We start from the raw sequence: 24,273 nt of genomic DNA on the forward strand, positions 1-24,273 counted from the left end.
AGTAATCGATGGTCCTACACGGTGCGTGACGATTCAATTACGAACCGACGACGCAGACTTGCCGGAATTAACCGTGGATAAAGCCGAATCGAATTGTCACGATCGAGTGTCACGAACAGGTAGCCGAAACAGGCTCACCTGTGTGCAAAGCCCGAGGCGTACACCGAGGCCGCAACCCGTGACAGCTTTGACAAGGGTATAAATATCTCGCGTGCAAATCCGGCGTGCCGTAAATCTTTAAGTAGTCGAGCGTAGAGAAAATGGCGGGGGCTGCGAAGAAAAGGACGGTGACCAGATTTATCGAATATAACCGGGAACATGGAGCAACGGAACGCATTTATTTCGCGCTGGGGGCCGACACACGCGCGGGATAAGTACGTTCTCGAGGATTTATTCTGCGTGGATATCCATCGATTTCGAAATTATACGACTCGCGACCCCCCTCGGCGCCCACTCGCGCGTGCACGAACCAACAGGATCGGGAATAAATTCCTGGTTCCGCGAGAGTTGAGCGTATTTCGCTTGGTCTCTGTGATGCGCCAGCGCGCGATCGTAGTTTCTCGCGACACCATTATACGTTTTATCGTCCATGGCGTGACAGTTCATACCGATCGAAATGTTTCGGCGAAACGATCGTGAAAATCGTGATCGGTGAAGATCGAGAGTGATCGATCCTCTGTCGTGATTTTATTGTCGATACAGCGATTAAATATGGTCGAATAAAATGTACGATCGTATCGACAGTGGTTGGCCGTTTTACTGGCATCGACGTTCGCGCTGCTTGAAATATTCTTACGAATGGAAATGGCGAATGCGAAGGAAACGCAAAGATCGAACGAAACCGTCGGAGCATCGAACGGTTCTTTGTCATCGAACAACCGCAAGAAACAGCGAAGATTCCAATGGTAAAGACTTTATCGGTGGACGGCGGATTGTTTCCGAAATTTCAATCGTACTTTTCGAGTATCCGTAGCTTTCGAGCATTGGTCGTACGGCGTTTCTGTGTCCGTGTATCGCATCGTGTTTCGAACTTGTTCGATCGAAACGGTCGGGGGAAATGAAAAAGAGGAGAAGAAACGCGCCCCCTTTACCGGTGCATCCTTCGTCGGAAGCAGTTCCGATCGGCACCGAGCGTATCTCCTAACCCATAATTTCCAATGCATTCTCTAACCTACTTATTAAATGCCACGAGTGCACGTGCGGACCCGCTCTTCTCTCCGCTATAACTTTCCCCATCCTGACTTTTATATCTTCCCAACTGGAATTCCGTGTCTAACTTTTAAATTAGGATAACCATCGTTCTCAAGCCAACAACTACGTCTTGCCGTATGTCGCGAAATAAATAAAGACGAAATATTAAAAAGGCAACCGACGATGAAAAATAACCGGCAGTGGGAAATGAGAATTTTATCGTAGTCGACGCGAATTTTCTCCATCGAGTATCTTTATCAAATATTTTGCGATTCTGTTGCGATCGATAGGTGGACATCCGTTGTATCGTAATTACCCTTACGGTTATTAAATTTACCAAAGTTAATCCACTCGCGGTAGTCGATAGCCAACGATTAATCTTATTTCCTGCGAATTATTTAAACATTTGGAAAGATGGAGTATCAGTGCCATAACTAGTCGTTAATTTATTTCAAATTGGACGCGTGAAATCGGAAATCGATTCCCGAACGATTAACGGACCGGCATTGGAAACTCCTCAAGACGGTATTAACGGAACACGGGCGAGTAGAATTTTACCGAATAATCAGGCGCCCGTTGGCATACAAGCGCGCAATTAACGCGAGCGTACGATCGAGCGCGATACGTGCTACTATTTTGCGGTATAATTGCAACTCACTCGACGGTTATTTATCCCAGTTTACGTTAACCATACTATACGCAGAAACAAACAATCCGTTATGCGACTCGCTAGACTAATATTTGATCGTGCACCCATCGAACGGTGTAGTCAGCATTTGCATGGCGAAAGCGCATTTTGTTTCTTGTAATTCATCGTCGCTTGCTTCCATCGATGAAGAACAATCGAGTGATCAGGAAACAGAGAAGCGATCCGACGCTAGTTACCGGTCGGATTTTCGTCTGAACGGAATCGATCGTCGAAAACGATCGCGTCGATCGAGTGCCTGCGAACGATAAAAGAACGATAATCCGTGAAACGTACGGTCGCATCGCCGTTTTGACGAGCTACCGACAGCAACATTGTATTTTCAATCGGCCACGCGCGCGCTACCTCGATTGCTCGAAACGCTCTTGCATACTGATAATGCGATATAACTTTGTTCGAATATTTGGAATGTAGTTAATCCGATACTATTTTGATAGAAAGCATTGCTGCGGCCTGTGGTATTATGCAACGTTGTTCTGTCCGGGGGCAATATGGAACAACGGTGTAACTTTGTTGGGATATTAATTCGGTTAAAAATAGCATTAAAAACGAAAGACGCGATTCGTGGCACGCAACGTTATTTCAAAATCGTCCGCGTTCTTGTTCATGTCCATCCCTGAAACGTTTTATTTCAAGCGAAAAGAGGAAAAAGTAAATGGAATTATCAAAGTCTCGCGTAAAATAATTCGTTAGGACCGTGAAGGAAAGCTGAAGTTATACGGAACTACATCGCCTGTTGGATTAAAATAATCAAGCCATCGGCTCCGTCCGTTTTCATATTGCTGCGAACGTACGCTATTATCAAGATCACCGGTGAAAACGCTGGCGGAACAAAAGCGTATTTTCGTAAGAGCGTTCCACCGTGCCGGCAAATAAGCTGTCAAATAAAACTCAAATACCCGATACGACGCGCGCCGATCGCGCAGCCGAGCCGCATAAAGGAGATCAAAAGCTGCCGTGACACTTCCGGCCCTTGCATTCAACGTAAACGCGAACAGCTCGCGAAACCGTGCTTTCGCGGTCGAATTCCAGCCGGATCGACCGTCTTCGCTGTACGTATTTTATCGCGCGTATTCTCGTGAAAACAGGCGACGACCGCCTGGAACTCGTCGCGTATGTCTCGCGACACGAAAAGCTTGTCGAAACTTTGTCCGAAATTTCCGCTGGTATTCTTGAATCGGTCGACGCGATCGATATAAATTTCCTCTATTTGTAAAGCGTAAAGCACACGAATGAAACGTAGGTGGACGCGAGCAGCCTCGTCCTTTAAAGCCCCTTTCCATTTGACGCGACCGCGTTGCTTTAATTAAATTCCCGTCGATCTCGCGCGTTTCTCGTGCGGCCAAGTCGGAATTCTCATTCTCCGCGGCTGTGGGGAAAAAAACAGCGACCAGAGAGGTTGGCTCGAAGAAGGAAGTCGAAGGATACTCGTTGAAAACGCGGTACAAAGGATATTCACGCCTCGAAAATGTACGTACGCGATAACGCGGCAATGCGTGTGTTGGTTAGGTACTTGTGCAGGTACGCGGTATCTGTATCGACGTACAACGATTCCACAACCTCGATTAAATGCAACGGAATGGAGATTAGAGAGTAAGGTAGGATAAGATACAAATGTAAGTACGGTCAACGTAGAATAAGGATCGCTGCGGTCTCGGATATTATCGACATTCTAGAGGTGTACAAGATCGAGGATGTCTCATGCATCTTGGAATTCTCGGGTTTCAGCAGTGTCGAGGGATACGTTACACTGGAAACCATCGAAGCGAGAAAACTTGCAGGCATACAGATTCTCTTGCTGCGGAGTAATTGCTCGAACTATGTATACGTACAGCGGGTCTATAGAAGTTGAGACTGAATTTGCAATTTATCGCGGTAAAATTTTCATGGTAAAAAGTTTGAAATAAAAATAGTTACGTGCAAATGGTTTCGTATTTCCTCGTACGAACAATTACACGTAAAAGCTTGGTCCTTTGCGTTCTCGTGAAAAATCCAATCGAGTAAATTTGATCGGTTTAATAACCACGGCGATCCAGCCCTTCTATCGGCGGTATCCAACTATCGTCGGTTTTTACAGCGAAACTTTTTCCTCCCCCGGTGGCGGACAATCGTCGGATCGTCAATGAAGTGAACCAAAGAGGAACCGGAGGAGCAGCTTGTCGACGAGAGAACGGCACCGCTCAAATATCGCAATATCCGGCCATATCTGATCGAAGTTTCTATTTTCCCAAAGTCGCGCTCCATCAAAGTTTCGTCGAGCGTACATCGCGAACGAGAGAGAAGGATGAATAGAGAGAGAGAGAGAGGTAGCTGGAGATGGCGAGGGTGGCCGAGACGAAGAGAAGTTTGTAGGTCAACGGTGTAATAGACCGCACGGAGATAGGAGGACAGAAGAAACGCGAGATTGGAGGAAAGCAGAAGAATCGGTTTCGGAGCGTGACTGTAAATTAGAATTCTCATGCCATAAAGTAAGAAAGGCTGGGGTGGCAATGGTTTGGCCACGGATTGATACAGAAAATGCCGGTGGTCGAACAGAAAGGGGCAACGACGGCGGTTGTCTGGCAGCGAGGAGGACGAGCCAGGAGGGTTGGGGCTCGTTCTAACGGCACAGATTGTTAGTGGACATTCAGAACTTTCCACTCGTGACTATTGCTTCCCCTTGGAAGTTTTCTCGATGTTTTCGAGCCGGCGTCGCGATGGGAACCACCTCGAACCTCTTTCTTTCCTTTCCACTGAAATATAGCCGCCTTCCTCTTCGACCCGTAGCCTCTGATCGCGCTATCGAATCGCAGCTCGTGTACCTCCTATTGATTTCTGGATTCTTCCAATGTTCCATCTAACCAACGGAAACTTGGACCTTTCGTTTATCCGGAATTCCGATAATAATCGATCGCGATGGTTTGTCCGTAAGTAATTCGACTTTTTTCCTACGACCGCGATTTGCGTATGTTTATTCGATCGATGGATCCTGTTTTTTGTCTCGCAACCGTTTACGCGCTGTTCGATTTTTCGAGCTAAGTAAACGCGCGATGCAAGTTTAAACGTGGAATAATTAGTCATTCAGTTGCCCCCCTTTTCATCTCGCAGCGCCGCGTTTCTGTTTCTTTATACAATTTCCAGAATCTATGAAAAAGTTATTAATTATACGAGTACGTCTTCCAATTTTCCACCCTACTTGCCTGTTAAAGCAACGAAGAACGTCGAGATTCTTCCAATTAAAAGTTGTACAATTTTGAACAACTCCGACGACACCTGGCTGATTTTTTACTCGCCCGCCCTCTCTCGTATTGCCTGGTGTTTTTCATTAAAAACTGTAGTACAACAGTTGGAAATCGAACGTATCGATGGCGCAAACATTCCGCCCAGCCAATAGAACATAACAAATTTAATTAAACACGCAACTGCGTTGCACAGATTCGAGAAAAAATGAGGCAATTCAAGGCCCAGAATGCTGCGAAGGTCCGAATTTTCCACTACGTAATTATTCGCCAAACTTTCTCTATATAATTTAGCAATTTATAGGATCGTTGCTGAGGTCAGGGTGTTATTAAATTTTGCGTTACACGAGGCGAAATTAGACGTAATTCCGCGGCAAGGTATACGTAATGAAGCGGTTCAACGAGGATCGAGAAACGTGGCACATCGTCGTGCATCTCGAGCAGAAAACACGCTCGGTGAACGGTTAATTCCAGTGTCAATAAAGCAGAATCATCCAATTACAGACGCCGCTCGGGCAGCATCGTCGACCGGCATGGTCGATTTCTAAATCGGAAAGTAGGAATACAAGTTGGGCGAGGAAAGGAGAAGGAAAAGTGGAAAGGAGGAGAACCGGGCGGAAAAGAGTTCGAGGGCGGCTAATGCCAAAATTAAAGCCAATGAACCGATTCACAGGGGGAACGAAAACAGTTCGATAAGGTCGCTTTTCTGCTTGGAAACTTTCCGTGATCTTTTAATTAAAGTCGGATCGATATTGCTCGATATGGCGAGGATCACATAGGCAAAAAGAGATTGTATCGTTAACTTTTCAGAAAGTTGTTTTGATAAATACGTGCGAGATCTTGTCATAAATATTCTTAAACGAAATATACCCTTAGCCTGTGTATGGTTTGCGAATACGAGATATTTCTATATCCGAAAAGAGAGACGAGAAAGAAAGAGGAGAAAGGAACGCGAAAGGGAGAATAATTACTCTTGTGTCATTTAACGGAATTACGTGCTAAAGTTAGCCAGATGTTAAAAAAGGAGGAAGAAAGTTTAACGTCGACGCGATTAACGCGAAATTGAAGAGATTCCGAACTGCAATTTTTTTGATCGCTCGTCCAAGAGTTTGATCCAGAGAACGGGAAAAAGTTATCGCGAGACCACTGCGCCGTCGACATAATTAAACGTTTATATTTATACATATTAAACGGTGAGAACGAGCGAATACATACGCACAGTGATCGCGATACAGAACGATCGCTCAGCTGAACGAGATAATTACGATACAACGAAGCGTTACTCGTAGGAAACTAGGAGGAGGAGGAGAAAAAGTGGAAGCACAGATCGACTAAACGGTGGAGATGGGAACGAATATTAACAACTCTGTACACAATATTAATGTACTCGGTCGCGAACGACATAGAAATACATCAAAGAGAGCCGCGCATAAATGCGCTGGAAATCAAAGAGACGAATCCGAGAATGGAGAATCGCTACACAATAACGTCTATCAGCGGGAAACGAGATGCCGTACAAGCGTAATTGATTGCAACGAAAGCTGAAAAACGGCGCACGCGAGAATCAATTAAATATCTCCGTCGATGAGACGGTGGAGCGAGTCGGCAGAGGCGTGCATGCTCGAAAGGTCAAAAGTGATCGGCTGATCGATCCCAATTAAGTTCCCGTAAAAGATTCCATCGAACCTTGAGGATTTTCAAGCTCCTCGTCCAACGAAGGCTGCCTTCGAACGAACTTGGTCGCTAATTGTAAGTTACCTCGTTATCGCGGCTTTCGTGGATCGTCGAAGCGACACGACACCAATGACACGACATTGGTACGACCAAACACGCGGCTTCCTTTCCTCCTTTCGATTCAAAGATCGCCCCCTGTGTTTCGTTGAACGAGTTAAGAATCGTGGGTCTTAACCCTTTCGCTTCGAGTGCCGCTTATAGGCGGCGACCATGCGACGACTCTTGAGTCCGACACCCCATTTATCCGGCATTCAAATGATGCATATACAAGCGCTATCTGTAGTCAGTAATATATTTTTTCGTTATCGGCAGAACATTTTCTGTTGATTTTATTGACATATTGGATTAATCGCTTCTTGAAGTTACTCATTGCTGAAACAACATGAAAACGTTTCACGCGATATATTTCAAACGTCCAAACGATCGTATACCGTTTCATGCCAAAAAATGTATTAAATCCATTGGCAGTGAAACGGTATTTCATATACGGTTTTTACCAGAATTATTCTTATTTAAGACTTAGGAAAACGTATATACAGCAACCACGTACACTGTGCGTATTTCTGGCGCGCGTTTCCGTTCAGTGACGGTACTTCGGCGGACTGGACTGCCGAAGCGAAAGGGTTAATCGCCGAAATAAATGTATAGGAACACTTAAATTACACTTAGAATCGATATCAAAATAGTTTCAGATTTATTTAACAAGTGATTTACAAGATATTCATCGATATATGTTTGCACGCGTCTCAGCACTTTCTTCGTCTCGCCATCTTCTTTACCACACTACCAACGGAACAGTTGTTCTTCCGTTTTACGAGACGCTGTGTACGCACTTACTCCCGCATGCTCGTAGTCTTATACGTGTGTCACTACTACGCGGCTAATCTAGTGTAGCACAGAAAATTACACGTATCTCGATAGAAGGGAAAAAGTTGTACAGGTACAGGGGAATGGTTTCTTTCGAGGAAGAATAAGAATAAGGGGCGAAAAGGGAGGCCCGAACGTTATGCAAATCTTGGGCAGAGGTAGTAAAACGGTGACGTAAAGACCCGTTCGGTTCCTTATTCTTAAGGCTGGTAACTCTCATAAATTCGGCCTCGTCCTCTATCAACGAGATCCCTGCCTCTTACACTGCGTTTTCCTTCGTATCTGTTTTACGCGAGCCATTGTCAGTCGGTCCTAACGTATAACCTTTAACCTTTACTCTCCTTGTTTCTCTACGTCGCGCCATGTTGTCCGCTACGAAAACGTATCCTATATACGACTGGAATATCGCATCAGATATAGGTCCAAGACGTGGGTAGGAATATTGTAAAAACCCGTCGCGTTTCCATATCTTTTTAAAAGAACAGCAGGCTGCCCTATTAAATTTACTCGTCACGCTTTTTATCACGTACGATATTGCAAAAATTCTTTCATCCATATTTCTTCTATTCTCTACTTTCTTTTAACACTTTTCCTTCGATTCGTCGTTGGACTGTGTCGATACGCGTTCGTTTAAAATCTCGCGCAAACAAACGATCGATACACCGCCGATATCGTTGGCCGGCAAACGATCGGGGCCCGGAAGTATGCGACATTCGATTATCGCGTTATTCAAATACCCAACTAAATCCATTAATGTTCGCGCTAATTAATTTATACTTCCGCCGCGGTTTAAGCTTTTAATAATTTATCCGATGCTGATTCACGACGATAATGCAAGTTTGGTAACGTATGGACGGCCCACGCACCGCTCCTCTCTCCGTCCGTCCACTCCACTACCCTGGTCCTCCGTAATTTTCATCGGGATTTTCCTCGTGCAAACATTTAAGTAACCTAATTGATGAAACTGATGCCAGGAGGCCGGCAGAGCGTTGCGAGCCGGGATAATGCGAGCTCTAAATCGGCCGTCGAGAAAAATGGTGTTTGAAAAATGGCCACTGTGAAATCACAGAACGATACAAACGATCGGGGGGATAATATTTCTTGCGTCGCTAGTGGATCATCGCAGTTGCAGCGTCGATGGAATTCCTCTAATCTTACATATGTACGTAAATAAGATTTTCGAACGTCATAAATCGACCTTTGTACGAATAAACGAGCTGCTTTTCAAAGAGAAGAACGAAAAAATATTAGAGTAGAAATTCACGTGTCATTCGAATAGACATTTTCTCGATAATATTTCTTTCACGAACGTTCCATAGCATTCTTCTAATTGAATCGAGCGACTCGTTGCATAAATTGTTTTGCACGTACAATCGCGATAAAGCGTGAATATTTCGCGAGAGACGCCGCGTTCCGTACGCGAAAAATTAGTCGAACGCATCGTACAAATATTTAAATGTTCAACGGCAGCTGTCAATAACGTATTTATTTGATAATATTTACGGTTTTCCACTACGTCCTTATACACACGTACGCGTTCTACGTGATTTTGGTTTTTATTATAAAATCAATCATAAATATCGTCCTTGACGAAATATTGGATCGTCGCCAACCAATGGAATTTGTTCAGCTCTGCGGACGCATCTTTGCACTGCCGAAAAAGCTGACTCTCCGCTTTGACTAAAATAATTACGCGATTTCCAAGAATCCTTCGTAGTCCTTCGCCTTTTCCCACGATCGTTTGCCCTGCTTTAAACAACATACGTCCAACCGAACGAATATATCAAAGATTTCCCGAAACGTTTCCAATTACCGATCCTCCCAATCCTTTACGTTCGACCGTAATAAATTATCTTTGGTTTTATATAGAAAAACGGGATTGACTAGTAGTTTTACGCGTAAATTAGATCACGAACAAATATACTTGAGGTGGTGTTAGATGTAAGTGCCCAGGCCTGGTGTATCGCCCCAGCGGTTCCCGGGCACCCCTCGATCGCAAGAGGGACGGTCATCGTGCAGGTTTTAGTCGGTTGGAGTCCGACACTACCACGCCGCTTTTCCCCCTAGATGATCCGCACGGCAGGTGTCCGTGCGGATTTCCTCCACCAAAAAAAAGAAAAAAAAAAAAAAAGAAAGATGTAAGTGCTGAAGAAATACTCTCGATGTTCAACAATAGAGGTTTATTTAACAATTAACAGTCAACAATCGACAATCCACGATTAACGATCAACAATTAACAATCACGCTTCTCGAATGTGTTTGCTTCGCTGTTGCGTTGGACCCTCCGCACTTTGCTGTTCGAAATGAAACGAATCTTTTCTTCTTTTTGCACGCCCCTCAATATTCGCACTATCCACGCGTTTGTTGGGCGTCCACGATCATTGCCACGGCTATTTCTCGAACATTTGGCGGAAGGATATTGATGGCTCATTAGGCACTTTGCTTCGACGATTTACATCGTTGTCGAGTGCCGCGAAGCCGTCGGAAAGTTCGTCGTGTGCCGCCACATATTAAAAGATAATTCTTAAATATAGAACATACGAAGCGACTTGACAACGCAATATAAGCAGCTTTCTCTCTTAATTCTCCGTACGATTATTCTATTCTACGATTACGCGCACATTCCCTAATTTCACGCTCTTTTTCGCTCACCTGGCAAGTGCTACGCAGATATTCCTAGAAATCGGTCACGTTCGCGTAAAACCTGGCGCCTCGATGTAACCTTCTTTCATCCTGCAATCTCAATCTCTTGATTCTTCGACGCTTCTCCAACATCGTTAGAAAGATTCCCACTTCAACGGTAGATACATTCGCTGCGAAGCGATCGTTGCTTCTGGCATTGGAATATTAAAATTTGCGACAGTTCTTTTAACCTTCGCCCGTGTTCCCGTAGAAGCTAAAAGTCTACGATTCTCGAACTAATTACCGGTGGTTCGCTGCTGCTCTGTCGATTACCGTTAAACGCGAAAGAACTCGCGCGCTCAAAGCGACTTTTCGACGCGCGGGCCCACGGATCAGAGGTGGCAAACTCGAAATTACTGGAAATTTCGAGGCCGCTTTGACGAAGGGACAGTTGCCTTTCGTGGATGCGTGTGCATTCGTGTGCCAACGTGTTCGAACGTCGATGCAATTAGGAAACAACTGCGTTGGCGGCCAGCCACCCGGTTCGTTGGATAATTGGTTTCCTCTTACCTCGTTGTCTCGATTGCCGCTCAAACGATGTTCGCGAACTGCTAATTGGCACCGCGTGTATTCCCTGCCTATCTTTCCCTGTTTCGCCCTTTTCTTTCCTCTTCCTTCTTTTGTACAGTTGCGCTCGTCGTGCACGCGGCGCGGTAGATTAACAAGAACGCTGGACGAACGATGAGAAAAGAGAGAGAGAGAGAGATGGATTGTCTGATCGATTAACTTACCAACGATTGAAGCGATTTCCTTCGTAAAAGCTTCGTGTATATCCGCGACCATGCGCGAGTGATTCAACCGCTAAAGAAAATAACTCGAACTCTGTCCGTGAAATCGACTTCCTTTTTTCTTTGTTTCTTCGATTCTTCGTTTTTTCGTCTTCTCGCAGGAAAGCTTGGGAAATAGCTGGAGTCGAGAGTCGAAGCGACGAGCAGCCACGCGCTCGTTTCTATCGGCTCTTTTTGCGACACGGTCGCAAAGATAGATTGAAAATTACGAACGAAGATAACTCGTACGAATCTGTTCGCTAACCATAGTTCTTTTATACGTCTGATATTTCGTCGCGTTCCACGTTCCTCCGCTGCTACGGATAGCTTCTCTACAAACAAATTTCTCCATTACTCGAGGCACAAAGGAGACAGTATTATTTGGTTGTGCGTGAATTCAATAGCCTATAGTTGGACCTATCGAAAACGAGTTCACGTGGAACGCGCGCAATCAGTTTGGAAAATTCCTCTTTTTCGATAGTGAACCTGCTGCGTTCGACTCGTACGAATACCACGCGCGCTATTCCCTATATTAACCCATACTTTCGACGCTAGCAATCGTTCGCTTTTCAATGGCGTTGGCGACCGCCACGGCTGACTTGCAGCACTTTGAAAAAATGTACGCGCTGACGAAAATGCGAGCAAACGCGGCGAGGGTGTCGATAAACGGTCCATTAGTCGGATCGAAAATGGCCATTTGCCGGCCGCGTTACGTAAAATATAATACGTTGCGTGTCGAACGGTGAATTTCGCGTAAAGTTTCCACGCTGGAGCATCGATGGAGCGGCGAGTTGGCGTGATCGCCTGCTGTCTTCGCAAAATACAATGTACCTTGTCGCTATAAATATCCAGCTTAAATATTTGCGCATCAATATCGGCCGTGATATTTATTAGCCTGTGTAAAAGCTGATGGGCTTGAATTTTACGGAAACGCGGACCGGTTACGGCCGAATGCGCATCTAGCGGGACGCCGGCGAATCTATAGAGATGCACGGTAAGAGGGAAAAGTAAGAAGTAGCTCGGCCAGGCGGTGCGCTATGGCTGCAAGACGGGCCGCGATAAAGGAATTTATGTCCACGCGAGATTTACGTCCCCTTATGCTTTTACAAGATACGCGACGTTGGAGGTTACGGTCCCCGGCACCGCACGATACGCTGCTTTGTACGATGCTGGCAGAGTTTGTATGCGGCGTACGTGTGCCCGGGTTGCTAGCCGGCGTTGGTCACCGCCGGTAGAGAACGGGTTTGAGGCAAATACGAGGGTAGAAAGGCAAAGAGAGACGAGAAAAAGGCGAAGGAAACGACGAAGATATAGGAGATTGGGGACTCCGGGGAAGCGAGCGGAGAAAGCGGAAGAAACGCGGTGGACGGAAAAAAGCTGGAAGAAAGCGGAGCATGAGAGAAAGATAGGAGGAGGGAATGCGGATGAAAGAGGGCGAGGAGAAGAAAAGAGAAATATAGAAAAAGAGAAGATGCATGAGAATAGAAAATAGCGGCAAGAAGAGAATAGGGAAAAACATGGGGGAGGATCGAAAGTAAGAGAATGTAGGGCGAACGTATATGGAACGTGGAAGAAAAGAGAAGTATGGAGGAAGCGGAGATCTATAAGAACGGAGAGCGATGGCAAGAAAAGGAAATGGTATTTCGAAAGTATATCCCAGTCGGTGCGAAGACCTTGCGATTTCCAAAGGTCCGACTGCAATTTTTTCGTATAAATTTCAAAGGATTCCCCAAGGCGGAAACGGAACCATGAGCACGAGAAAGCGCAAGACAAACGCACACGTATCCCACGGGAGAGCATAAATGTAAGAAAAGGGAACGAAAGAATAATTCGAGTCTGAGACCGGATGATAGTTCCGCGATATCGTACGGTCACCTTTGCATAAGCCTGCTTTATGCTTTTATCGGAGACAATCTCGAAAAGGTTCGGCCTCCTTTTGTAGAAGCATCGGTCGCGATTCACCTGCTGCAACCCGTGTCTTCTAAAGCCCTTCTTTCGTCGACTGTGTGTAGCCCTTTCGAGATGCATGGCAAGAACGCGCCAACCCTTAACCGAGTTTACTTCCATCCGACACCACTTCCACGAGACCCCACCGCCTCTTTCTTTCCCGCCACTTCACACATGCTATTCTCGCTCGATTTTCCTTGAGCACCGTTGGCCCCGTGATGGCTCTCCAACGTCTACCCACCCTCCGTCGCGCGATCCAATTGAATTTGTAGAGGCGCACGCATAAACGGTGTTTGTATCCGACGGTGCGGATGAAAAAGATGGCTCGTGCGATTCAGCGAGCATCGTCGATGCTTCGGCTGCTAATTTTCGCGATAATCTCGAGTAACGCAGAACTCGTCAGGACGATGGAAAGCTCACGATCGCGGTCGAAACGCTTCGATAGAAATTTGTACTGTAAATCTTCGGAAGGATGTAGAGACAGCGTTACGTTGAAGGTTTACCAACACTCGCGCGAAACTATGCGAACATTCCCACTTTGAAATCGCGATAAAATATTCATATACAGCGAACGTGAAAAGCATTTACACCGCGTTGCATTTGCTATACATGGAACATATATAGGTACTAAATATTATAATTAGGTTCAAGTATGGCAAGAGACGTAAGGGACATCATCTTATGTGTTGTTCCGCCTTCTGCCAACTATATTTACAACACGCGCCATCGATCGATTCATATTCGAGCAAGAGCTGTGAATCGCTTTTACAAGCAGTCGAAACGCAAGCATAACGAAGCACGCGGAAGGGGAAAAATGGCGCGATCGATTATCGGTGCTGCTAAGCTTCGACAACGAAAAGTAACGAGAAAGTCGGTGCCAGTCCGGTAATCACGAGAGCACTTAAACGGTAGTTGCGTAAGTCTAGCGAGCGAGGTGTTGGCGCGAAACGCGACGGATCTGGATCGACGACGAGAAACGAAATATTTCTCGACGGAGCCGCGTTTCCGCCACCAGCGACGGAGACAGCGAGGGAAACCGTTAGACTACAGAAAGCGTAGTAAGTCTTTGATAAGCAACAGCCACCGTGGAAAGGAAGAAGAGGAGCGCGCTGTATTGAATGGCGCGCGATAAAAGAGTGCAGCGACTCGCTCGAATGCGGCCAAAGTTAGCGGAACGCCGCGAGAACGCGAACGGAGACGAAAAAGAGCAAAGAGCGGAGCGTACGAGGAAGAAGAATGGAGAGAGATACGGAACGAGAAACGGGAGAGGGAGGAACGCGAAAAGTTCCATCGCAACGGAACAACGCTTGCAAGCAGCGTGTAACTTGTAGCCGGAACGAGTAAACAAAAAGAAATCTCTCACGGGTAAGCTTCATTAAACAGACGCCGGGGGGAGGAGAGTGTTATAGGCGGAAAGTAAGATGCGAATGGTAGAATGGGGATAGTAAAGAGGATCGTAGTACCACGATGCAATGGGAAATAAAAAATGGTGTAGAGAAGAGGATAGCAAGAAGAAAGAGAGACGAAAACGATAAGAAAGGAAGTGGGGAAGAGGAACGCGAGAGAGGGGGAGAGAGAGAGAAGGTAGGGCGAAGGGGCTGGCATAAACTGTCCCCTTTGTGCGGGAAATTGCGTTTTAATTCCCGCATTCAGGGTTCCCCGGTACCAGCCGGCAGTGCTCGTATACACGCCATACACGACTTTCATGCATTTTACATGGTCAGCACCTGCCGGCACATTGCGCCGCGCTGTGTGTAAAGAGTCGTCGAGAGAGCACGATGGCCACAGCTCGAAAGAGCCGCTTATCAACGGTGAGGAACCTCTTTTGGACTTTTACCACGTCGATTTGCTAGTCATGGCCAATTGGCTGAACAATAAGCATTACGGTGGAAAGTACGATTGCCGAGCGTGAAAGGTTCGTGATAAAGCCAGCAACGGCTCCGTGTAATTAACAGTGAACGCTCTCGAATAACCGTGCGACGATTCGGCAAACGACGAGAAAAAAATCGGGACACTGTGATCGGCGCGAGGTAATAAAACTTCCACGAAAAGATTGCGAATAGGTGATCGTAGAAATTGGCGTACTTTGGAAAAGATTACAATTTTATCCAAGAAATTGTCGCGTTCCAAATACGTTTCGGGGCTTGGGATTCATAAATCTATGAGATTGCCGCGTTATAACCCTTGCTAAACGCGTAAAGTCCTCTTTGATCGTCGTGAACATCACAATTACTCGGGTATAAATCAAAAGCGCGAACATAAAGAAACGGAAGGGTGTAAGGGACTGGAAAGAATTTGTCATCGTTGTAGGCTAACCCCGTACGGTACTCTCGTTCCCCCTTGATTGCGCGAAACTGTAGCACATCCAATCTCGCGGCGAAAATCTTTTCATGCGGTGGTTCTGATGCAAGAGGAGCGGTAGCAAAAATTTATCGGCGCGTTCGAGCTAAATGGGTCCCTCGGTAGATGAGGCCTCGTTTATTAGTAATCGTGCAAATCTTTCGAGAGCACTCGGCGAGAGGGTCAACCGGCCAGAAACCGTACGCGGTTCGCAGAGGGGTGAAAAAGTGAGAAAGAGAAGGCTAAGCAGAAGGACAGAACTGAACAAACCGTAGATAAGGGTTGCTGGTGATTGCCCCATAAAATATGTATGCTACGAGCGTCGACCTTTTTCTTTTCTTTCCCCGTGCTCTCCCGCGCGCTCGCCCACCTCCGCGAATTTTCTTGCTTTTTATACGCAGCACGGACGTCTTCGATCCCTGGAGCAACGAGCGACACCGATGTCGAGACACAGTGGATTCGTGCGAGTCTCTACGTACATGCGAGACTTTACGTGCCTTATATGGGGTGTCTCGCGTTGTTAGAATCAACGTTGGGGACTTGGACGGGAAATTGCTAGTAAAATCGGAGAATTCTCTGCTTTAAATAACCGAGCGTAGCAGTAACGTTGAGAAATGGCAAAGTACCCTAACAAGAATAAAGATAAAACACGGAAGAGCGAAAGAAGTATCGTAGAATATTCAAGGAAGTAGTATATAGTCCGTAGTTGGACACATTTTTCGAACAATGCCGACACGCTATACAACATTTTTCTACAACTTTCATCGCTTTCACGGGAAACATTTTTCGCGCAAACGAAGAATTTTTTACTTACGTAATAAAAAAAAAAAAAAGCGTTCGAATTACAATGCTGTTCTCATCCCTTTCAAGAGCAACGTGAAATCTTCCATGTAATATGCAAGACCCTTTCATTTCGCTATGAATTTTAACAAGAACGTACTCCATGAATCTTAATGTATTCGTAGCGAATCTTTCGAGATAAAATTAACGGAACACCCTGTATGTACCAGTATGAGTTCTCCCACATGCTACATTCTCTCTCTCTCTCTCTCTCTCTCTCTCTCTCTCTCTCACACACACACACACACCTTTTGCCTACGACTACACTGTTTGTTTCTGTCTGTCGAACTTTGGACCTTTCTCCACCGAGTCGCCTATCCCTCCTTTTTTTTCTCTCCTCCTTCTTTGTCATCGTATATCGGCCCCATGACGCTCTTTGCCAGAAGGGCTCTAAAGGGAGAAGACCCGCACCGATGCCAATATTCCCCTGCCGATGAAAACAGAAACTCAATGGAACCGTGGCAATCTCTCGCCTCCCTTTGCTCGCCCAGATGCAAATTCGGATATGCGTCTTCGAGAGTCTGTCTGCCGCAACGACGGATAGGTGTCGGCGAACGCCGAAGAATATTTTCGCATCGCGGATTCGCGTTTTACCCTCCTCTGCTTTTCCCCGTCCAATGTGTCCAATCCGCGGGAATTGACGAATGGAAAATCGCAACACGATTGCGCGGTTCTCTTAAAAGAAACGAATATCTGTCCCGTTGAACGACGTGTCTAGGAGATTATCTACGAATTAAACGAGCGCGAAATTTCAACGAAAATGTTACGACGAACGGTGGCGGGGTCGTTCAACGATTTTCCATAAAACGGAAAATTACAAACGAATCCATGCAAATTACAATTCGAATATACAATGCGCATGCAAAATGTTTCATAATAACGCTCGTTAATTTCTTTTTAACGAGTCGTGTATGCAGAGTATCAGATGCATACGTTGCTCTTTATGCGCAAGAAACAAACAAACGTTCGCGAATAATGGAATTGTTTTCTGCTTATTTATTACGATGTATTTCTCCCTTTAGACCGGCTAGTGACTCGACTAACCGAATAGTATAACAGGTCGCGAGCACGAGCATGTTAAAACGTCGTGTTACGCGATAACGTACATGCTTGCTCGTACTATAACAGCTTAAGCTTCCGTATCTAATCGCGCTTCGAAAAGTTGACCGATATTACGAAGCTCGAACGTGTAAAGCACGTGACGGGAACACGCGGCGCGATTATGGAAAGTTGGAGGGAAAATGTGGCGAGTCTTTAAGGAAACATCGGTGCACGTTGTTTTGAGCAGCGTCCAACTTCCCACGCGTGGAATTAAGTTACTTTCGAGACGGATCAGCTCGTACAATCGAGACTAATACGCGTAGAAATCGGACTTCCGTTTCGGAAATATTTTCGATCCAGCCGAGGCGGGCTTCCTTCGACGGCGTACGAATTCAACGAGGAAATTTTCCGAAGCGGTATACGAGCATCTGAAATTTAAATGCACGCGAATTTGTTGGTTTCGCGAAAAACCCATACGAAACGTCGACGAAGAAAAACGAAGAGAGTAGCAGCGAGAGAGACGGAGGAAAGAAAAGGGAAAGATGGAAAAAAAGCGAATAGCTAGCGAGCATTGACTGTACATTATAAATTCAAGTTTGCATACCGAGTTTCGTTCGTAACGATATTCCTCGATGCGCCGCACGAAATATCCGTTTTATACAAAAGAAGAACACCGGAGTAAACCGTAGGTAATAGAATAAACACGCGAATCGATGCGCGATGTTGAAACGCGGCGCACACGGATTCGCTTGTTTGCCAACGTTTTCGCGCTTGTCTTTCACGAACGTTCACGAAAATATAGTTTATTAACTGGATCCTTTGATGGACCGAACATTTTCCCAGGCGAACTTCGAACGTTGTACGAGATATTTTTAATCCACGAAATTTCTAGCTAACACGGAACCGAGTCTGCTCATCGGTTCCAAAGAAAGATAAACGGCAAGTTCGTCGATGGTGGATGATAGGAGCTCGAGAACCGGCACTGTTTCCACGGAGAACGTTAAAAATTGCGAAATGGAGAAAATGGACCGGGTAACGCGAGCACGAACGCGAAGAACCCGAATGAAAATGGTACGGCAAGCGATAGATAAAGGAAGAAACGTGTTGCGCTGCTTTCATAATCAGTAAAAATAGCATCGTGCAAAGCAGTGTCAAATATAATCCAGATGAACTGTGCTGGCTGGCGTTCGTTCAACCCTCTGATGGTATAGGACGCGTCGAACTCGCGTTAACGTAAATATCATGATGAATATATTCAAAGCAATACGTTGGTCGAGGATGGAAAAACAGAAGGGAAACGAACGAGACATCTTCGATGGTGACGCAAATAAAAAGACTCGAACATGGAGAAAATTCGCGTAAATCCTGATTATTCGCAGCTTTTCGGATTCCTCATTCCGTATCGACGTTTCCACTTCCTTTACGAAAATTCTTCGAGCGGTTGCCTCGAGGTATAACGATCAAACCGAGGTGGTTGGCGAGTTCTCCAGGCGGATTTATAGCTCGCCTTAAGAAACAACGACCGTCGCCCATTTGTTCCTCCGGCAAAGATCGTTATCCCTCGAACGGGCTCCGATAATTTCAAAAAAAAAACCGATGATATATCGCCGGTCATTAATTCGAGTACAGACCATCCCCAGCCAAAGTAACAGGTATTTTTTTTTTCTCCTACGCGGCATACGTCCTTGCCCCCATGGCTGACGATTAGAATACGGGCCGTGTCACGCGACAATCGACGCCATCGCATCCCTCTTACCGCATTCCCGAACGTTCAACCTCTGAACCGTACGCTCCAAGGTATTCGAACGTATTCGTACGGGTGCTCCTGCTTTTCCCTTTTCACGCACAGTCTGCGGAGCGACACGGGGCTGAAAACGCCCGTAGTGTCGGTCGAATCGATCGGAAAGGAAGCATCGTCCATCGACGTGACGCAAAGAGAAATTTTTCAGCGGCGTCGACGACCGTTTCTCCGTTTTCTGTGAACCACTCGCACCGCCCCCTGTCCTCGGGGTGCTACGCGAACTTTATAACGCGAGAGGAAGTCAGCGGTGGGCGATGGGTAGCGTCGCGCCGCTTGCGTTTCCGTCGTTGAGCATTCCGCCACGTATTTCTTTCGCGTATTTCGCCTGTTTGGTGTATGGCTCGTTCGTCGCGAGGACAAACCACCGTCGACCGTGCGACGACTTCGTTTCGCATGGAAATACGACGTCACAACGAACTGCGTGCTTAAGAAATCTTCCGGTTACGTGTCCTCGTGACAGCCAGATGTCGATGACCGATATGTCGATTACGTATGGACGTGTACGGTCGTCGTTAGCAGTTAGAGCGACTGGAAGTGCGTTTGGGGAGGTAGTTTCAAGTTGTTCGACGGGGTAGAATATATATAGTGTATAGTCGTCGTCTAGTTTCGAGTTACAGTGTAATGGGCGCCAATGGATTAGGTGTGTTCGATTCTCCGTCGAAGTAAATTCGACTTCCTGATTGCTTTCGCTTCTTTTAATATCGACGAATAAGATACAGCGAATATGTTAATGCGAGTATCTTACGATTAACGTCGACGCGAAAGACATAGATTTATACGTAGTTGGTGTAATAAAGTGAAATATAAAGGAATGCCTTGCCGAGGGATCGAAATTTTATTCTAAGATATACCGCGAGGTATTGGAGAAGATTTGATTCTCGTATTTTTCTCAAGATCCGGTCGTAAATCAAAACGCTGGATCGTGCCAAGTAGAAGCAACGGCGTAAAAATAATTTTAGAACGGTGGGTAAGATTCAGCTCCTCCGAAAATGCTTAAGCCGTGGTTAATCGCTTAATCCATCGACATAGATCTCTTTGTGCGCGCACAATAGGTCAGGATTGGTTCCAGTAGACCGTGACTACTTACGCGCCACTTCCGACCAATATTTCCACGGTGAAAGCCACTCGTTTGATTCGTATCTGCGATCGTTATCGAACTGCATATCTAAAAATTATTTTTAACGAGACGATGCATTTGGTTGAAATCGTTCGACCATTCGCAACCGTATATCGCGCGAAAATAAGTTTTTATTTGAAAGTCGCGGAAGATATTACGCGATAACAGGTTCGTCACGTCTCTGGAAAAGAAAATATTTGCATATTTCAACATTTATCAACGCGACACAGTTCGCCGAACATACACATAAATATTGAATTCACGACACTGGCGAATAATTGCGCCCTGTACGAGTGTTATCTGCCGCCAATAACATCCAACTTTAATAGTACTACCCTCGGAACGACTTACAACTACCCTCTCGTTGCCACAGCACTTCTGCTCTCCTGCACGTGGCTACTTACACGAGCATATCGACCGTAGGAGTTATCTTGTGACGTAATTATAACTTGTAGTTTCTAGTACTTTAGTTCACGGAGGTTAGTGCAAGGAGGAACAGGAGAAACAGGGGAAGAACAGCGCCGCAGTCTGAGAGATCGTCATTTGCCTGCCTCCGCTGAACAGAGATAGCGCGAAAGAGCGGGACAAACGGACGCGTAAAATGACAGATAAAGGACGAGAGAGAGATAGAGTCTGAGAGAGAGAGAGACAGATTATGAGAGGAAAATGACAAAGAGTGAGAATATCGTGGTGTTTGTAACATAGAAGGTAAACGAAGAAAAAGTGGAGACGATGGAAAGAACAGATAAAAGTAGAAGAATGAAAAAGAGAAGGAAGACAGAGCTAGAAATTAAAAAAAGGGAAACCAAGGGCAGAAGGAAAAGGACAGCAGAGATTCGAATGCGATTTCGTGGTTTCGAATTCTCCCAGAAACAAGGCGGTCGTCCACTTCTGTTGCTAGTGTACCGTGGTTTTTGCCTACGACTCACTGCGAGCAGAGACGTAAATGCGAGTACTGTATGATCGTGGATACTCGCTATATTTCACGACGATTATTCGTTTTAATTACTGCGTCGAAACGGTTTCGTCTTCCTGCGCGACTAGGAATCGCGCATATAATTGCTGGTTAGAGACAACACCAGCAGTCGCGTGCCCTTTGAAACACAAAGCATCGGTGCAACGTTGGATATCAAATATTTGATCCTACCTTTGGGCACGGATAGTCGAGCGAAGAGGAAAAACACTAACGTGACAACACTCGAAAGAGATGGAAACGGTGGTATTTCATTTTCGGCAACATATTTGCCCTTTGAACGTCATTGAACCGCGAAACCTTTATCACAGAAGCGTTTCCACACGGTGTAACCCTCGTCTCGACACTTGCAGCGTTGTTTGCTCGCTGTGAAACGGCAACCAACACTTTACACTACGCTTTTTCTTGTTGCTTCGAATCACTCGGAGATATGCTACGAAGGCGCAATTAGCGATTGTTCACGCTTTCACCAATTAAGGCCGTAGAGATATCGAAAAAACAAGTGTCGCGACTCCCTTTCTCTATATTCCGTCCCCTGTTTCTCTCTTCTGTTGCAGCCAACGATTTCACGGCTTTTAGTTTACAAGACACTTGACTGGCTGCGGAAACGCAGAAGCGTTGCGGAGAGGCGAGGCGAAAACAGATCGTGGAAAGTTCCTCGCAATTTTACAGTTCACAGATTGAACGAAAACGAAACTAAATTATCTTATTTCCAGCTCTTAATACGGTAATTTCTAATTACAAATTTTGTCATCCACTTTTTTTGGCGATATCTTAGAAGACACGATCAGAGAAAGTACAAGTCGAACGTTATTTATCTACGTTAATCGCAATGCGGCAATAAAACATCTTGTTACGTTAATATGTATATACCGAGCTATATTGTACGTAACAAGTTACGTTATACTAATTAATCCTCTTATACGATATGTACTTGGATGCTTGTCCGAGCAAATATCGTCTCCTTCGACTTGACAAACCACCTATTACTCGCGTCGCTTGTCCGCTCAATAGTTTCATTTTATTCGACGAAACAACCTACTGGTCGTGTCTGACCAGATACGACGCTATTCTACTTGCCGCGCTAGGACGAATCTATCTTACTTATCTGGTAAGACAGAAGTCCACACAAAGGTACAAAACATCAAGTCCAATTCTACTGCTTGTCAGATGAGACTCTTAATGCTTCGCTGACCATCCTAGAGTAACAATTTCCTAGCTGGTATTATTCATCTTGTAACGCTGTAATGAAATAATGTAAGAAGCAGAAAAAAGAAAAAAACGGAAGGAAGATACGTTTGTTTCAAAATCTAAATACTAGTGGTAGCTGAATTAAAAAATGATGTTAGGTTAGGTCAGAGGGTACTTTGATGATTCAAGAATGGGAAGGAGAGGGAAAAAGAAGAAGACGAAGGAAAACGGAAAGAAGATACGTTTGTTTCAAAATCTAAATACTAGTTGTAGCTGAATTAAAAAATTATGTTAGGTTAGGTCAGAGAAAATGGAAAGAAGATACGTTTGTTTCAAAATCTAAATACTAGTGGTAGCTGAATTAAAAAATGACGTTAGATCAGGTTAGGTCAGGTCAGAGGGTAGTTTGATGATTCCAGAATGGGAAGGAGAGGGAAAAAGAAGAAGACGAAGGAAAACGGAAAGAAGATACGTTTGTTCCAAAATCTAAATACTAATTTTAGCTGAATTAAGAAATGATATTAGATCAAGTTAGGTCAGGTCAGAGGGTAGTTTGGTGATTCCAGAATGGGAAGGAGAGGGAAAAAGAAGAAGACGAAGGAAAATGGAAAGAAGATACATTTGTTTCAAAATCTAAATACTAGTGGTAGCTGAATTAAAAAATGATGTTAGATCAGGTTAGAAGATAGTTTGATGATTCAAGAATTGTCTGCGTTGATGCGAATCCCTTAAATAACAAGTGCCAGTAACGGTAAAAGGAGCGAGCTAACGTTTAATATCATATGACCGATAATTAATTGAGCTCGACGTACGATGTACTTTGTTCGTAACTCTGTAATTCCGTGGAATTCAAAGAATAGTTAAACAGTGTGGTTAAATTTCGGTGTCGATCGAGGACGAACATACACGATTGGAAGTGTTGGAAAGACGTGAAAATTAGCTGACCAAAAGAGGGAAACTCGTTTAACTCGACTAGAAGCAAATCGCGCAGCTATCAATTCAATTTGGTTTCCGGTTGCTGCAACGCGAGCATGGTGTCGTCTTACAGGGCAAAACAGCCGCCCGTGTATTCGTAATTTTCGTAACACAATACGCAACACCGTGTGCACTTGGTGCGGGCAAGCGAAAGCACGCGTGCGCTAGTTTACGTGTATCCACGATTGACAAATTTTCAACGAGAGGACGGCAACACGTCTCCTATTAATTCGCCGCTATCGTTTATAATATGGCGTTGTTGCGAACTTTCTGAAACAGCCTGATTAATTTAACTCGAGCTTATGAAATTGCACCCAAAGCGAGCTTCATTCGCGCATATGCCGGAACGTTGTACGAACCCAAGCAACGGGTACAACTTGTGACAGAAACGCATGGCCGCCCAGCCGGGGAAACACACTTCCGGTTAAACGTCGTGGATCTTTTTTCTGTTTCTTTTTCTTTCTTTTTCTTTTTATTTTCCCCTTGGTAAATCCACGGCATAACCGGATGCCTGTCAAGATTTATCACTCCTGTAAAAAGACACGAAAGGGGAAAAAATGCTTTTCAACACCCTGACCTTGCTTTTCCCCTTTTACTCTCGTTTCCTCCCAAGGGACCAGCGGCCGGGTTTATCGAACCACGCGAAGAATAATGAATCACACGCGGTACTATATCACCTGTTCCGGCGGGTTTCCGGTTGACAACTTCAAGTCAATCTAGAGCAAAGGGCAACGTATACGTTCTACGTTTCTAAGTTTTTAATTACTCGTGTTAAAAGAAAAAACGAAATAGTCTCGATCTAGATTTCGATTTTCGATAAAAATGAAAATCGATCGATTTCAGCCACTGCAACGTTCGCGAGTAAATGCAAATGCGATAATTA

General features: G+C 45.3%; 2 protein-coding genes across 2 annotated transcripts in view; both read right to left on the minus strand.

Annotated features, from left to right (window-relative positions):
- Nucleotides 1–24,273, minus strand: part of LOC132910274 (B-cell receptor CD22) — a 342,114-nt gene that overhangs the window by 213,240 nt on the left and 104,601 nt on the right. The gene's annotated exons all lie outside the window — the stretch shown is intronic.
- Nucleotides 21,300–24,273, minus strand: part of LOC132910293 (H/ACA ribonucleoprotein complex subunit 3) — a 155,104-nt gene continuing 152,130 nt past the window's right edge. The window contains exon 4 of the mRNA XM_060965861.1: nt 21,300–21,313. The gene's annotated coding sequence lies outside the window, so the exon portion shown is untranslated. The remainder of the gene's footprint in view (nt 21,314–24,273) is intronic.

This window comes from Bombus pascuorum, chromosome 9 (genome assembly GCF_905332965.1).
Source record: "Bombus pascuorum chromosome 9, iyBomPasc1.1, whole genome shotgun sequence".
Lineage (NCBI taxonomy): Eukaryota > Metazoa > Arthropoda > Insecta > Hymenoptera > Apidae > Bombus > Bombus pascuorum.